Source organism: Rhipicephalus microplus, chromosome X (genome assembly GCF_043290135.1).
Source record: "Rhipicephalus microplus isolate Deutch F79 chromosome X, USDA_Rmic, whole genome shotgun sequence".
NCBI classification, from domain to species: Eukaryota; Metazoa; Arthropoda; class Arachnida; order Ixodida; family Ixodidae; genus Rhipicephalus; species Rhipicephalus microplus.
In genome coordinates this window covers 319177226-319194567 of record NC_134710.1, presented here as the reverse complement: position 1 = coordinate 319194567, position 17342 = coordinate 319177226, and the positions used below count along the sequence as shown (strand labels likewise).

General features: G+C 43.3%; 1 long non-coding RNA gene and 1 other non-coding gene across 2 annotated transcripts; both read left to right on the top strand.

Moving 5' to 3' along the window:
• The first annotated feature begins 3360 nt into the window (after positions 1–3360).
• On the top strand, positions 3361–12554 carry LOC119161294 (uncharacterized). Its single transcript, XR_005108444.2, has 2 exons — positions 3361–3469; positions 8906–12554. It is a non-coding gene; the product is annotated as an uncharacterized LOC119161294 (long non-coding RNA).
• TRNAS-ACU (transfer RNA serine (anticodon ACU)) lies at positions 4376–4448 on the top strand. Its single transcript has one exon. It is a non-coding gene; the product is annotated as a tRNA-Ser (tRNA).
• Positions 12555–17342: the final 4788 nt, after the last annotated feature.

The following is a 17342-nucleotide window of genomic DNA, read 5'->3' as shown; positions in this document are numbered from 1 at the left end:
CTGAAATCCCATCCTAATAGCGGGGGACTTCAACGCACCACACTTTGCCTGGCGATAGTCTTATGTGTTTCTTAAAGGTAGGGCCCTCTGGTTTGACTCGTAGCAGGAGGAATTAACTCTCATCACCAACCCTAGCACACCCACACGTGCGAGCACTAGCTCCAGTAAAGACGCAATGCCTGATCAGACATTCACAAGAAAGAAATCTGCAGCTACCTGGAAAAGTACCCTAGAGGACCTGGGAAGCGACCACTGCATCATCGAGGTACATGTTCAAGGCGGCCCACGTAAACCCATGGGAAAACAGCTAAAGTTGGTAAACTGGACCCAGTTCCGCAAATCACGTGAAAACCAGGTCCAGCTTATTGGCGGCATAGAGGACAGAATACACACGCTTAAACAGGATATTAATAATGCCACCCGAATCGTACCTCCCGAGGCACACCTCGACTAGATCGATAGCCGGCTCCTCCACGAGTGGGAGGCAAAGCAATCACTCCAAAAGAGGTGGAAGACACAGAAACACAACAGACACCACAGGAAACAGATAACGCTCCTCAACACAGAATTAGAGATGTATGCAACACAGCTAAGCCGGCAACACTGGGACGAAACCTGCGATGCGATGGACAGGCAGCTAAGTCTTAGTAAAACATGGCATTTTCTACGGTTCCCGCTCGATCCAGAAGACAACGAAACCGCCGAAGGACAAACCATCAACAAACTAATCCATGCATACAAGGGCACCGACGCGGAGTTTAATAGGGAGGTAGAGCTCAAATACATCTCTCAGGCTCTTACTCAGCAGCATCCAGATTATACGGGCCAGGTCAACACTACTCTAGACGAAGAATTCACCAAAGCAGATATCCATGCCGCCCTACAAAAACTTAACACCAAATCTGCACCAGGTCTGGACAATGTCATGAACAAGATAATACGTAATTTGGACAATGAGTTGACCACGCATATCACAGACTACATTTATAACTGCTGGAACACCGGAATCTTGCCCCCACAGTGTTTTCGGAAAAGGCCCAGGTGATTTTTATTTCGAAACCAGGCAAACCGCTGAATACTGACAATCTTGGACCTATCTCCTTAACATCTTGCATAGGCAAATTGATGGAACATGCTTTCCTGGCCAGACTGACAAATTACCTCGAAGACAATGATTTTTTTCCACACACCATGATTGGCTTCAGCAGGCATCTTTCAATGCAGGATGCCATGCTGCAGCTTAAGGATCACATATTAGACAGTACAGGACACTCCACTAGGAGCATACTTGGTCTAGATCTCAAGAAGGCTTTAGACCCTGTCACGCATAGCACCGTTCTAAATCAGGTCAATACCCTAAACTTGGGGCTTCGCAGGTACAACTATATAAGAGCATTTGTTACAGGCGGAACGGCCACAATCGCTGTGGGAGCACTCAGGTCGTCCGAAATAACCATGGGAAGCGGGGGCATGCCACAGGGTTCCGTGATCTCTCCCTTGTTGTTTAACCTCGCCCCCATTGGTCTTCCTTCAAAACTACAAACCATCCAAGGACTTTATCACACCATTTACGCTGACGACATCACCCTCTGGGTGCGCGACGGCAGTGACGGTTCCACTGGGCACAGATTACAGGAGGGGATTGACACAGTGGAATGGTATTTACAAAGAACTGGACTATCCTGCTCGGCGGAGAAGTCTGAGCTACTGGTATATCGCCCTACACTTAGAGGTCAGCCACCCAAACAACATCCCCAAGCGCAGGCACATGCTGATATAAAACCCACTATATAAAACTCACTATAAACTCACCGTGGATAAAATCCGAGTGCTAGGTCTGATTACAGAAATTAAGGGTACCAACGGAGAGACATTTGGCAACATTGAAGCCAGAGTGTCTAACACGATGTGCCTCATTAGGCGCATTACCAATAAACACAAAGGTATGAAAGAGGCTAGCATCATCCGTTTGATCCAATCATTCGATCTAAGTCACATCACCTATACGGTGGTGTACCACCGATGGTTCACTGCAGTAAACTCGAAACTCAACAGCCTAATTAGGAGAATTCACAAAAAAGCACTAGGTTTGCTTCAAAACACCAGCACCAAACTCCTCCTTAAACTTGGTTTACACAATACCCTTGAGGAACTTATTGAGGCGAAACGAATTTCCCAATTCGAGCGATTAGCCAAGACTATGCTAAGCCGCCAGATTCTATGTAATTTCGGTATTTCTTATCACATTCAACACGGCGACAAACACGACATACCACGCACTATTCGTGCCAAGCTCACAGTACCACCCATACCAAGAAAAATGCACCCTGAACACAACAAGGGCAGACGTGTCTGTAGAGCCAGAGCCAGGTCAAAGATGTTTGGGCGCAAGCATGAGGCAGTCTTTGTTGGCACAGCACACTACCAAGAACGCCACCGCTTAGTGGCTGCTGTCGTACATCACACACAACAATGCAAAAGCAGCACGTCAATCATCACATGGAATGTAGAAATGGCAGAGGAAGTGGCGATCGCGATAGCCATAGCCCACACTAATGCCTCATGTGTAATCATCGACTCGCAGACAGCCGTTCGAAACTACGCCAGCGGCAGAATCTTCCCCGAGGCATTGCGGATTCTTAGTACAGGCAAAATTTACGAGGCGGACAAATACATGCACATCCTGCGGTTACCTGCCCACTCACCACTAGGTAACTCGGAGGACAGTCCAAATGAAGTGGCGCAACCCGTGGCTCGAAATCTCGCGTTCCGAGTCATGTCAGACGAAGCGGCCACCAAAACGGACTTTTCTGCGCCGGTGTAAGAATGGGACTATCGGCTCACTAAATTTAATGACATAACTCAACACTATCGACTGCAAAGGCGGGAGTACCCTCCACCTCACCCCAAGTTAAATAGGGCCCAGTCCGTTCAGTGGTGGCAGCTACAAACACACATACACAAACCCTATCATTATACACCACATATATCCTAACGACTATAGTTCTAATGTATGCCAGTACTGTACCACCAGAGCAACTTTTTACCATATCCTTCGGGAATGTCCAGCTTTAGTCAGAAATTCGGAGGTCGCGGCCTCCAATGAAGACCATCGGGTGCGTTGGCGGACTGCGTTGTCAGTTCGGGCCTGAACAAGCAACTTTGGGCGATCCAGCAGGTCAAGGATAAAGCAATCTGCCGGAAATTAAGAAAGTCTACATCTCTCTCTCTCTTATTTCACTGGCCTAAACAAAAGAGCATCTATCTTCCCATAATTCGGGCTTTCCTTCTTCCCGCCCCCAGCACGTGCGCACTGCCCGTCGGGTAATGTTTTTTTTTTAATTTTCAGTCGCGCCGCGTGACGCTCTCTGGTGCTGCTACGCGCCCTTACGGCTATTTTGTGGAGTGCGTTTATTTTGTTGATCGCCGCCGGCTGATGTCAAAAGTTACGAGGAATGACCAAAATTAAGTAAGTAACATGTTCTTGTGGGTCATAGCAAAAGACATTAGCATGAAGTGTTTCCGTTCATTGGAGGTGAAAAATGCTCCTAGTTTCCAAAACCGCAAATTTCCGTCGCCACGTGTATTGAACAAAGCGTTTGGACACTTTGCTCGCGCTTGTTGTTTCGCTTAGCTTTTATAGTGAGGTAACTTGGCACTTTGCTGTGATCTCTGCCTTTATCTTTGCTGATGTGCAGAATGGTTTAACTATAGTTACACCTTTAAAGTCGCATTAGTTACATCGTCTAAGGAAGAAGTGCGTAGCGGGGTGCACATTTTAACTCGTAACCTGAACACTCGATCGATTATCGATTCATGCTAGGTTGTTGCACGCAAATGGAAGTTTCTTTGTAATCGTATCATGCTTAGACTTTACGCACATCTGGCATTTCAATGTTTCTAACGTGGCGCGCCCACTGCTATGTAAACATCGCTAAAACTCCGATATGTAAGCGTCGAATTATGGCAAACGAACAACGGTCCTTGTTCAGCGTAGGTAACAGTGCATAATAGATCTCTAGATATAGTAGATATATGAAACTTTGAAGAAGAGAGCCTTAGATGCCTCATCAAACGCAAAAATTTACCGTTGGCGTCCCGTTGCGTCGGAGACAAGTGATGCAAAAAAAAAAAAAAAAAACCGGCCAGCCAGCTACTGTCTAAATTAAAACCGAAGCTTCGGCCCTTTCAAGTCTTCCGTTCGTTGGCGCATAGCTCGGGCATCTCACACGAACATCACTGTTAGCTCGGCGACGACATGTCCGATCTCGCGTAAACTCTCGCTGGCGTTGAGTTGAGTTGGGTGCCTTCCCCGTCAGTAGCCACCCTACCATCGGGACGAGAAATTTTCTCGTCCCGATTTTCTCTAGACCCCGCCGTGGTGGTCTAGTGGTTAAGGCACTCGGCTACTGACCCGGAGGGCGCGGGTTCGAATCCCGGCTGCGGCGGCTGCATTTCCGATGGAGGCGGAAATGTTGTAGGCCCGTGTGCTCAGATTTGGGTGCACGTTAAAAAACCCCAGGTGGTCTAAATTTCCGGAGCCCTCCACTACGGCGCCTCTCATAATCATATAGTGGTTTTGGGACGTTAAAACCCCACTTATCAATCAATTTTCGCCATCTTGTTAAGTCGATGTTTTCCTGTTTTTGTATATTGCGGTGTGAATTAATTAAACATGTGCACCAACCCAACTGTTTTCATGCACATGCGTCTCGACTGTTATATGCTGTTTGTTTAGTTGATAAATAGGCAAAACAAAAGGTTAACAGCCCAGCACCGTGGCAGTGAAACACATCCGTTAAGACCGTATTTACTCGCGTATTTAACTCTTTTTTTCCCTCGAAAAATTGAAGATAAGTTGTGGGTGCGTTTATGTGTGTGGTAAATTTTATAAAAACTTTTTGGGGATGATAAAAAAAAATGCGGTATAGCAAAAAAAGTTAGGTCGTTTAGCCTTTCGCAATCGACATGCACGTACGCTGTTTGGAAACAGCTTCTTTGTTGCACGTCTCTCATCTTCGGTGGTTGATGGAGCTATCTTCTGCAAGAAGTCCCCGTGCACATCATAAAAGCGTTTCTCGGCCATCTTTTTTTGTACTCGTTTAACCGCGACAGTACTATAGCAGTTGAGTTGTAACTGATACCAGTTGCTAACTGGAACCAGTTTCAACTGGCACCAGTTAGTTCTCAACTGGGACAACTCGCTAACTGGAACCAGTTTCAACTGGCACCAGTTAGTTCCCAACTGGGACAACTCGCTAACTGGAACCAGTTTCAACTGAAATCAACTGGGATCAGTTAGTTCCTAACTGAGACCAGCTCATACCAGTTAAAGCCAAATCTGCTCTAAACTTGCACGAAAAGGTCTTTTTGGCTACTCCATGCCTGCTCCAAAACGCCTTTCCACCTGTTTCAAGCCTGCTACAAAAGACACTTTTGCCTGCTCCCAGGACTGCTCCCAAACACACATACCCTGTTCCACCCGTGCTTTAGTAACCTGACTTCGAACCTTTTTTTGTTTGCAGCTTTAAGGTCTATCACTCAGCCAATGACTATGAATGCTGAAAAGCCACATGGAGACACCACCACCGTTGCCACATCTCCAGCTAAGAGATTGATAGTGTGACCAATATTAAGCAAAACATCGGAGCTCATGCAGGATAGTGGCCATATGAATGCCATCTGTTCTCCAAAGGTTTCGGTGGTAGCACAGCACTGAAGCTCCTGTGAACCCACACGGGCAAGCTGCCGTATAAATACTGAATGAAAAAAAAAACTTTGAAAAAAAGAAAATCTGGGGACTTTGATGACTTAAGGGAGTCACCACCAAGGAGGTGGGGGGGGGGGGGGGGTCACCCGATCTGCCCAATATGTTGGCTTTGCCAGGGGGGGAGGGGGGGCATTGTGGTGAACCTTGGGCCCCTTTGATGAAGTACCTTGCACACGCCTATGCCGCCAGCATGTACAAGCATGCAGCGAATTGTACCGAGAAAGTCTCAACATGTTTTGTACTTTCGTAAAGTTCATATTTTTCGGTGGGGTCATGGAAAACCTCTGTATTTGTACTCGAGAGTTGTGAAAACGTAGATAATATAGTTATGCCACCATGCTGTGTAGGTGTACATTATGTAATAATTGTATGAGCGTGATCTTGGCATTCACACATTATTGATTTTCTTTGTGACATTCCAGAGAATTGGGTACAAACATTGCTGCGATTCCAGTCATAGAGATGCTGCAAATGTAATCATGTCATTAGTATAACAGTTCGTATTAGTGAGTGCAATACAATCACACCACGCTTTGCACCCCGCGTGGAATCTTGAAAAAAAAAACTCCATTAGTTCACGCCACCATCCTTCTCCTGAGTAGTGGGGCCTACCTAGGAATTGATGTGCACTTTGCAAATAGAGAAAAGTTATGGTCATGGTTGTGCATGGAAGGGTGGAGGCAAACGAATGTTCCACATGTGACAATGGGGCTGTAAATAATTAAGCAACTTTTTAACTTTGTTTCTTCCAACCACAACAGTCATACAGGGCTGTGTGTATACCCTACTTTGCCAATAATCTCTGGTCTTCCAAAGTCTGCAGAAATGAATATTCCTGTTAGCTTTGTGAGTATACATTGCACACTGTCGGATCACAGCAAGGACCTCGTAATATTTGTGCTACGCATTTTCCCACTTCCATTTGTCTCTTTCATAATTGCATTTCATTTACGCATTTTCATTCGAAGTCAGTTGTTCAGCAACTGAGGGATGATCATCTGTTTTATACACAAGTAGCCGAGCTCATTAATCAGTTCAGACAAAATTCCCCCATTAGGTAGGACCAGCAACCCTCTTTGCATGTGACTTTAATGAATTGTTGTATGTAATAATGCCTTGCCTTTTTGTTAGAACAGCAATTCTCTCTATGCTCTCGTTTTTTAATGTCAAGGTACCTTCACAGAATGTTCCAGTGCAACCTTGAAATTTATGCTATTACATTCAACATTACTCTCTCTTCAATATTTACCCATTTATTTGTGGAAAGGTGACTTTTGTTTCTATGTCTTTGTTACCTCTAAATTTATGACTGGTGCCTTCTAAATTTTTGCTCGCCTAATGATGAGATGTAATTTTTATCTTTTAGGCTCACACTTTTGTTAGCTCTATGTTCTGTGCAAGCAAGCTTTCTTGCAGCTCATTTTTACTTTCTCATCGTGGTACTATAGCTTTCTAGTTGTTGTTTTTTCATAGCCACTTTGTACCAATTAGGCATTCAGAATTTCATTGCATAATTAGTTCTGCAAGTACGTTTTGCTTCACTACACAGGTTACTGTGCTTTTTGCTAGTTTGGCATTCTTCATATTTTAATGCTCACATGAAAGGTAGATAAGACATCTACTATATATTATACCGAGTGTCATCGGAAGTTAATTGATCTAATACATGTTTAATCAATTATTTTTGTTATACAATGTGTTTTATTAATGTACTTTCATTGGTAATAATCCCTGAAAATTGATCTGAGAATGTGCTACGCATTTTCAAAATTCTATTTTCAGGTTTTTCTTTGCCTGGTCATTTCTTTAATGCAGTTGAGCTCCTTTATATGTTACGTGCACCAGTGAGAAATTCTTGTCTTTTATATGATGTGTCTTTTGTAAGCAGGGGATGAAATGTGCATTTTCTTACCAACCCCTATGACTGGCATCACCCTAAGCTTTCGCCTTTAGTGCTGAAGAGATTATCTGTTGTTCTTTCTTAGTTGTCCTATATTATATTATTGTAGCTTACTTTCCACTATGCTTGCGCGTGAGGAATGCTTATATTTTACTGCATACAAGCTGCACATTCCTGCACACGCTTATATAGTACATTTACTGAATGATATCAAGGTATATTACGATACTGCAGCAATGGATTGAGTATAATACATTTCCTTAATAACTGTAACAGTATGACACATGCTATCATATAGACATTGTTATTTTTAATAGGCTTGTGCAAATATTCAATGCTTGGAATATTTGAATGAGAATTATTATAGTCGAATTTGCTTCGATTTGAATATAAATTCTTGAACATTTCGAATTATTCGATATGAACGAATAGGTTCAATAAAAATCCGCAATTGACCTCTTATAAAGGTGTCTTCACTGCGTTGCAGGATGCTAAGCCGTGAAAACATCTATTCGAAAGAAATCTGTGCTGACTAGAAGCCCCACTTTAAGGTTAAATGAACATGTTACCCACACATCGTTTTATTGTTTATTTTTTAGTTTAGAAGCTTGTTATGCTGCTTTGTATCTTCTAAGTGTAGTAAATTTTAAGACGTAACAAGTTTTACAGATCATCATTTGCGTTCTGCCGAAAGTGAAATCCTGCTATTAGTCAAAGTTGTTTCCATTTCCTATGAACAAAAAAAAACAGGTGTTTGCACAAGCTTTGCTTCAATTAAAAAATATATAGTGTGCAGATTAGTTGGGTCATGAAACATTATGCCCATTTTTCTTCAAATATGTCATACATACCATTGTAGTTCGAAGCGAATAGTGATTTGGGCTGAATAATTTCGAATGAAACTTAAAACTCCTAAGTCGTACTAGCCTAGTCTTGAATTTTTTTGTCATCAGGCATTGTGTAAGTCAACTTTACTTTGATTTCATTTCTTCAAATGTTTAGCACACAACTACAGTGGCAGCATTTCGATAGGGACAATATAATAGAACACCTGTGAACTTCGCCTAATGCACAAATTGCAAAAATCCTCGCTGGCTCAAAATTACCCGAGGTTTCGCTTTTGTGACACGACAGTTTTGAAACAATGGTGCGTTGTGAAATTCTAGAATTAGGCTTTGTTTTGTTTTCAAATAAAAAGAAACGCTTGAGTAACTTGTCTTGTTTTTCTTGTGCAGCATCGGGGTCTTTCATCCCTCCTGCAACTACTGGCGTGGACAAGAAACGTCGGCGATGCGACCTTTTTGGCTACGAAACTGATCGTCAGTATAACCTGACACAGCACTTTAGGGTTCATACAAAGGAGAGGCCATTTAATTGCCATTATTGTCCGAAAGACTTTTCAGCAAAGTCCAACTTCAATGAACACGTTAAGACCCATAGAGGAGAGCGCCCGTATAAATGCCATTTGTGTGACAAATGTTTCGCACTAAATGCCACATTGAAAGATCACCTGTGTACTCACACAGGAGAAAAAAAATATCAATGCCCTATATGCTTCAAGAGGTTCAGGTTTAGGGTAGATCGGACCCGACATATGCATGAGCACAAATAGCAGTGACAATTTTAATGAAGTTTCTACTGTACGGGATCTGTCTTTCTAATAGTACTTTTGATTTCTTCTGGAGCACTGTAGAATTGCTGAGTTATGTGACACAATAAAGCCCCACTATTAACAATAATAGGAGGTTTAATTCTCAATAGAGCATCTATACATATGCCGTAAAATGAGGGTAGAATGTTTTAAACATAAACATATTTGGCAGAGGTCTTTTTGGCTTGGTATAAATTATGTGAATAAAACACTATTCAGTCATGCTTAGTATACAAGTTACAATAGTAAAACTAAAAACTGGCCCCACGATTTGACACCCATTCGTTCTTATCAGTGGTTGGCCTTTCTTGCTCTGAAGCTAGTGATATTTCTTAGTGGTGTTGTTCGCTTCGCAGTCTTTGATTAGTGGTCAATTACTGTGCATGCTACAAGTTTGGGGAAAAAGCTATGTATTTGTGCTAATGAGCAACCAGAGAGACATGCTGCATACATTAAAATATTGTAATAATTTTGGAAGTCTAAATTGTAAATCAGCTTACATGTGCTTCTTGAAATTGTAGTCGTGCTGTAAAAGTCTACGCGTTATCTCGAAAAGCCACAGGGATATTGTTTTACATAACATAAACTATCTTTACTTGTATGACTGGTGCAATCTGCAGTGTGGATTGGTGAATGATATGATGCGGTCTCTGCATTTTACGTTCATTTTGTTGATATCTCTGTGCCCTGTACATGTAAGCTTTATTGAGAGCCTTTTTTGCTTCCTGGTATTATTTTTTAGCTTTCTTATTCTAGTCTTTGCAACAAGCACTTTGCACAAAGTAAGCACTTGTTTATCTGTAAAACTATCACTTGATTTATTACATTTATTCACACTAAATAAAATACTGTATCTTCTGAATGTCTTGTAATCCTGGTATTTCAGTCTTTGCTGGCATTTGTGTATGTTTAATATGTTCCCATGCAAGCCGAGTGATGGGTCTGATTTAATTATTTATTATTGCCATTGAGTATTGTTACAGCGAGAAATTTACATTAGTAGCAACTATTATTGTGGAAATGCTTTGTTGTAAAAAGCCATTCTCTTAGTAAAGCTTTTTTTTTTTCTTAAGACACCTTTAACACAGGGCCCTGAACCACTTCTAGTGCATAGACGAGAGAGTGGTATCTGTCGCGCCTTCGAACACAGTCCTTGTTACGGACAGTATCGACTTCTCGCCATTTATTTCTTCATGAAGCATGTGTACAACATCGGCAATTTTTGAGTTTATAAGGTTTTTCGCGCTTGTCGGCTATGCGCTAGTATGATTTTTTGGGCAGTTAGAAACAGATAAAGCCCAGTGAAATCAATTGGTTGGGTCCAATAGTCATGTGAGACATGGAAGCACAGGTGGATGACAGCGTAGGAAAGTAGGGTAGGAGACAATTACCAACTGATGATTTTCGTATATGGGCCAATTGACGATTTGTGCATTAATTACCTGAATCGTCCTTCTGGCTTCGCAAATTGTGCCAAAAGGATGAGAAACTGCTGGAGAAAAAGACCTCGTTTTTTGTATCTTCGAAGACTGTTTAGGGCCCTTTTAAGGAGGCTCTAGTAACATTTGTTTTCCTGAGCATAAGAGGTACTGCGTTGTAGCTGTTAAACCAAATGAAAACATTTTAATCTCTGCTGTAGTATTTGTTATATCGTGCACAATGTCAAGTTAGGAGTGCTATTATAGTACAATGTAACTTTCAGTTACATAAGAAATTACAAAGTTGTAGTTTTCGTAGTGACATCACTTTGTGATTATTTCCAAAACATATGTATTCATGTAGAATAGTGCAGTAAAAATGCATCATTTCTTTTCATTGCTTCTTGAAGCTCTTCTTCATTGATGATTAGAATATTTTGTAGATTATTAGGTCAGTGAAAACCAATTTATTTGTGCTCATGGGTGACGATGAAGACATAGTACTGTTGAGTCACCAAGTGTTGTAAGATATATTTTTTTTGTTGGTATTTCGGGAGTACTTATTGCTTCACTGTAATCTACAGAATTGGGTAAAAAGCATTACTGCAACTGCAGTTACAGGTACCCTGCAAACACAATATAGTTACTGATGTAGTCGTTCATGTAATGTGACAGTGAAATAAGATTATAACATGCCTTGCACTGAGTATGCGGCAAGATCCCAAAGAAAAGCTTACCAGAGTTCCCAACGAGGAAGAGTGGAGCATAGAAGTTTGTTTCTTGTACGAATAGAGGAAAGCTATCATTGTGAGTGCGCTGAAAGGAATAAAGGAAAGGGAATTAACAGCACGTGATGATTAGGTAGAGTATAAGTAAGTGTTTTCGTAAAACTGTGTTGTTTTCACCAGAACAAAGGTCATACAAGGCGGAATGTGCATCCAACATTGCAGAAAATGCTGACAATTACTAAGCATTCTAAGGGCTGCACAAGTGATTTCTGGTTGTTTCATGTGCACTTCATGCACACCATGTGTTCTCTTTGTGACATTTGATAAATCAGAAACTCAAGATTCTGTGGTCATAGATCATTGAAAGATAATCTATGACCATGTGATATTGCTTGGTTTTCCGTGCATTCAAGAGCACTAATTGTTTAATACTGCCTTTTGAGGACTTGTGTCGGTACACTCCATCATAGTAAATGCCTAATATTAGATCTCCTATTGAAAGTTTGTTGACTCTGTTAACATTCTTGAGGGAGAGAGAGAGAAAAGACTATATCAATATACACAGTGGGCCGGCAGTTTGGGCTTGGTGGCTTTAGGCGGCGGCATTGACTCCCTGGACTCTGGCAGCATCCTCGGCGTGCTAGACGGCCCAGCGCTGGGCGTTCAGCTCTGAGCAATGGAGGGCCACATCCCAGGGGTGGCAGCAATAAAAAGTTTACATGCCAAGTGTTCATACATAGAAAGTTACCTATTAAATGTGAATGGTTCAGTGGACATGTTCACTAAACAAGTGGGATTCCATGTGTCTTTTGTATTGTTTTTCTTTAAGTGACAATTTACCTTTTTGTAGGAAAGTTATCTTTGGGGATCAGAATGAATATGAATGCTTTGGTAATTGTGCCAGCATCTTTTTTTTGGTTGTTAAAAACATTAACAAGTTGCATACTCAAATGAGAGCTCTGAATCTTTTATTTTAAAGAAACTTTATGTGACTGTTTGGCCATTTCGTCTGAATTTGTAATTTGAACAGATGCCACGAATCCTGCTCTATGATGTTGTAAATAAAATTTTGCATTTCATTAATGAACACTTTGGGGTACTGTCATATTAGCTCAAGTTCACGTAATGTTTGTTCTGTCTCTCATTCTGAATTCAATTTACCATCTCGGAGAGATGAACCCATATGAACTCGCTCAAGCTTCCATTCTTATGCAAAGTATTTACTCATTTACTTGTGGTATGGTGCTTTTTTTCTGTCTTTGTTTTCTGTAAACTTGAATCTGGTGCCCTCTGTTTTGTTGCTTGCAAAATATCAAAATATAATATTGTTATGTAAAAATGAAGCGAGGCGTGTCTATTCAGAATTTATATTGACACTTATGCCTATAGCATCGACTAAGATGGAGGACGGCACGCTCAACCGACGGACCACTTCCTCGTTGTCGTCTTCTGACCGCTGATATGTCAGCTACGTAGCATTAATTACACCCCGGCGGTAAAAGCGCCATCTCGGTGCATATTAATTACGGTTTGGAGAAGGCAGGTGGTAAGGTTTTAGCCTGCTGACGTGCACAACATCACTGGGTGTGGTTGCAGGCAAGCTTGTGGTCTCAGATGCAGGAATGATCGTATAGGTGACGTCGGTTACCTGGCAGATGATACGGTAAGAACCGATGTAGTAAGACAACAAGTTTTCTGATAAGCCTACTCGACGAACTGGGCACCACAGGAGAACGAGAGAACCGGGTGAGAAGCGAACGTCAACATGCCAGCTGTCGTAGATGGCTTTCTGGGTGGCTTGCGAAGCCGAATGTCTAGATTGGGCGATCTAACGTGCGTGGTCGACACAAGCAAAATCGTCGTGTGCATATTCGGTTGACGAGGTTGTAGTGGTTGGAAGTAAGAGTGTCAGGTGGTAATGTCGGATCACGGCCATAGAGCAAATAAAAGGGTGAATAACCAGTGGTGTCGTGGCGCGAAGAATTGTACGCGAAGGTCACGTGAGGTAGGACCAGGTCCCAGTCATGGTGGTCGGAAGACGCATACATCGCGAGCATGTTCGTGAGGGTGTGATTTAGGCGTTCGGTAAGGCCATTTGTTTGAGAATGATAGGAAGTAGTCAACTTATGCTGCGTTGAGGAAGAGCGCAGAAGATCGTCGATTACTTGGGACAAAAATGCGCAGCTGCGATTCGCGAGTAATTGGTGAGGAGCGCCATGGTGTAGGATGACATCGTGGAGCAAAAAGTCCGCAACGTCAGTAGCGGTGCTGGTTGGGAGTGCTCGAGTGATGGCATATCTAGTCGCGTAGTCTATAGCAACGACGACCCACTTGTTGCCCGTTTTGACTCAGGAAAAGGACCGAGAAGATCTATACCAACACAGAAGAAAGGTTCAGTTGGGATGGAGATCGGTTGAAGAAGTTCAGCCGCGGGCGCAGTAGGTCGCTTCCTACATTGGCATTTATCGCAGGAGGACACGCAACGGCGAACCGACCTGGCGAGACCGAGCCAAAAGAAGCGGCGACGCACACGGTCGTATGTCCGAGATACCCCTGCCTGAGCCCCCGTTTTACCTCTGCAGGCTTGGATACCTGTTTTTCCCACTTTATAACTACCTTGTTATCTTTATAAATACCATTTAAAAGATTAGTGACTACATGTACCACGCCTAGTGTGTCCAGTATTCCCCACAATTTCTCTTGAACCATGCTATCGTGCACTCCCTTGATATCCAAAAATGCTAGCCACAGGGGCCTGAGTTTCTTTTCTGTTATTTCGATGCACTGCGTCATTGATAATAGATTGTATTCCGACCTCCTGTGTTTTCGAAACCCATTCTGCAGTTCCCCCAGCACCCCCTCATCTTCTATACATGCCTGCAATCTTTCCTTTATAATCTGCATTGCCAGCCTGTAGACCACTGATTTCACTATTATAGGATGGTAGTTGTTTTTGTCAGCTTTGTCCCCCTTTCCTTTATAGATCATGTTCATCCTGCTAAGTTTCCATCCATCGGGGACTTCACCATCGATTATTGTTCTGCTCACTGCCTCTCTCAAAGTCTGTATAGACTTCGGACCCAATGTCTTTATCAGCATAATTAAGATGCCATCTGGGTCTGTTGATGTACTACTTGGAACCCTCTTAACAGCCCTTTCTCACTCTCGTGAAAATGGAGCCATTGTGCCACTTAATCCATCCTTGTCTATTGTGGTGCATAAGGCACTTCTTTGTTGAAATTTTTCTGTCAGCCTTGTTTCTATATATTCAATAGCTTCGTCCCCTTCTAGCCTAGCACCTTGAGCTGTAGTTATAAACCTCTACTCTAGGCTTGTTTCATTTCTTAGGGAGTTTAGATGGTTCCAAAATTTCGCAGCTGCTTTTCTGTCCTTTTTATGTACTTATGCCAGCCACTGGGCACCCTTTCTTCTAATCTTTTCATTGATCAGGAGGGATGCTTCCCTTCTAGAACTTGAAAAGATGTCCCATTTTCTTTCGACATCATCTGTTGGTTCACTCCGCTGCTTAGCATGTCTGTGTTCCCTAGAGGCCTCCTGACGTTTTGCTATGGCTCTCTTAACTTCCTCATCCCACCAACTCTTGGGTTTGTGTCTTCTTTTTCGGGGTGACTTGTATTGTGCCTTAGCAAGGTCTAGCCCAAACAGTCTAATTAAATTTGTGTATGTCCACACTGTTTTATTATCCTCAGTGATTACTTTCTAAACTTCTTTAGTAGCAATTTCTATTTGCCTTTCTGAATGAAAATTTTCCTGTAATTGCTCATTTTGTCTCCTTTCCACTTTCTCTGCTTTTCGAAAACTTAGCTTGATATGTTTGTGATCACTACCCAGATTTTGGAGCCACCTTCATCTATGTGCATTCCCCTGAGCTTATCATACTTCCTATGTGACATCAGTGCGTAATCTATCGTTGACTGCAGCCTTCCTACATCCAGCGTTATTTGCCCTTCACACTTCTCAGTACTGTTGCAAATGATCAAATCATCCCTTTCAAACATATCCATGATCATTTTGCCTGTTGAGTCAGTATATCCATCTATATCTTCTATGTGCGCATTCATATCTCCCAGTATAATTATCTTGCACGCTCCTCCTAATTCGTCAATGTCCTTTGATATACACTCCACCATTGCCTGGTTTTCATCTCTGGCCTTTGCTCCCGTCCACAAGTACACCAAACAACGGAGTGTCATCTGCCCAGCTACATTCCCACTTAACCATAGATGTTCCATGCATCCCTGCTTGACTCTTTGCCAACCCATGCTCTTATGTATGAATGCACCAATTCCACCCCCATTTTTGCTGCCTTCTGTTCTATTGCAATATTCCCATACGTAGTCCGGATTGCAAGGTGGTTGCTCTATGTCCCAAAGATGCGTCTCCACAACCCTATATACCATCAGCTCCTCCTGCCTCAACTGCTCTTCTCTCTCTTCCCACTTTAACCTATTCCTGCCACCCTGCATGTTAATATAGCCTACGTCTGACTTAGCTCGGCCTTTGTGCTTACGTCGATTTCTTCTCCCACAGACTTCGTGTGGCTTGAATATTTGTGCCCCTTTAGGTCCATCTTTGGCTACACTGTTGGCCTCAAGGCTCTGGGTCCCACTAAAAAAGCTATGACTTGGCGACCGATTCTGTTACCGACCCTCCTGCTCGAACACTGCCGCGCCACCGAGCTGTATGTTCTCGGAGCCTTCGTGCTGTGGCCAGACACTGCGGCCCCCTGACCCTCCTTCTCGCCTGTTCCTTCCTGCCTGTCGCCTTCTCCGCTACCCATGCCTTCCGTCTCGCATCGCTCGGGGCCGGGGCAAAGCGCCATTAGCTCCTTTACCCGCTGCTCGAGCTTGGTCCGCCCTTCCCGTTCTTTTCGGAGGTCACCCTTCATTTGCTCTAATAGGCTGGCAGTAGCCTCCTCCCTCTCAAGCGATGCTACGAGCTGTTTTTGGAGTTCTATCCTCTGCTCTTGTTCCGCCCTAAGCTCCCCCTGAAGCCCCTTGATGCTAGTCTCCATGCGCTGCACGGCCGCCTTCAGTGCCTCGCACAGCCTGCACACGAAGCTTGCCTTCTGCGCGTCGGCCAAACTCTAGAATTTTGTCTCATTTAAGAAGCATCAGCGCTTACATTCTTTGCACTGCACCAGCTCACTCTCGCCCGTGGTTTTCCTAGTCTCCTTAGCCATCGCCCGCCCGACCATCGAACCAAGCGCCCGACAGCGCCAAGCTCAACCCTAATCCCGCAATCCAGCCGCCTCCGCTAACTCTCCTACCTCAACAACTGTTAGAAGGTGCTGTCTAGCCCGCGCACACACGTGTTCAATTTCGCTAATAGACTCTCATTAGGTCCCCTTCAAGTTCGGCTCTAGCTGTTTAACAACTAACCTGGCGCTCCGAACTTCTTCAAAACAGTCGCCTACCCCATTCACGTGGTCAACCTCACTGCAACGTTGCCCGTGTCCCACACCTACTGTATTCGCAACGCAAGTTATTGATTAGGAGAGGAAAAATAATATGGTGTTCACAAACACAAAGAAATAAAGGAAAACTTATCTTTCGTTGCGCACTGCTTCTGCACCAACGAACCTGCTCGACATTGCACGACCTGCACTGCTTTATTCATTCATCCTTCGTAGCCCCGCCTGGGCAGAATCTAACGTGATCGAGAACACAAAGCTCGAATCATGCCACATCATGCTCACGAACAACTCGCTAAATCCTGCCTTGGTTTAAACTTGTAAGATATTACTTATCGATGAATACATGGCATGCTTTTTTGTGATCAAATGAGCATATGATGTCCTGTGGGTTCACCTATCCGATCAGGTTCCCAATCGCGAAGCCGTGAAGTAGGCAGG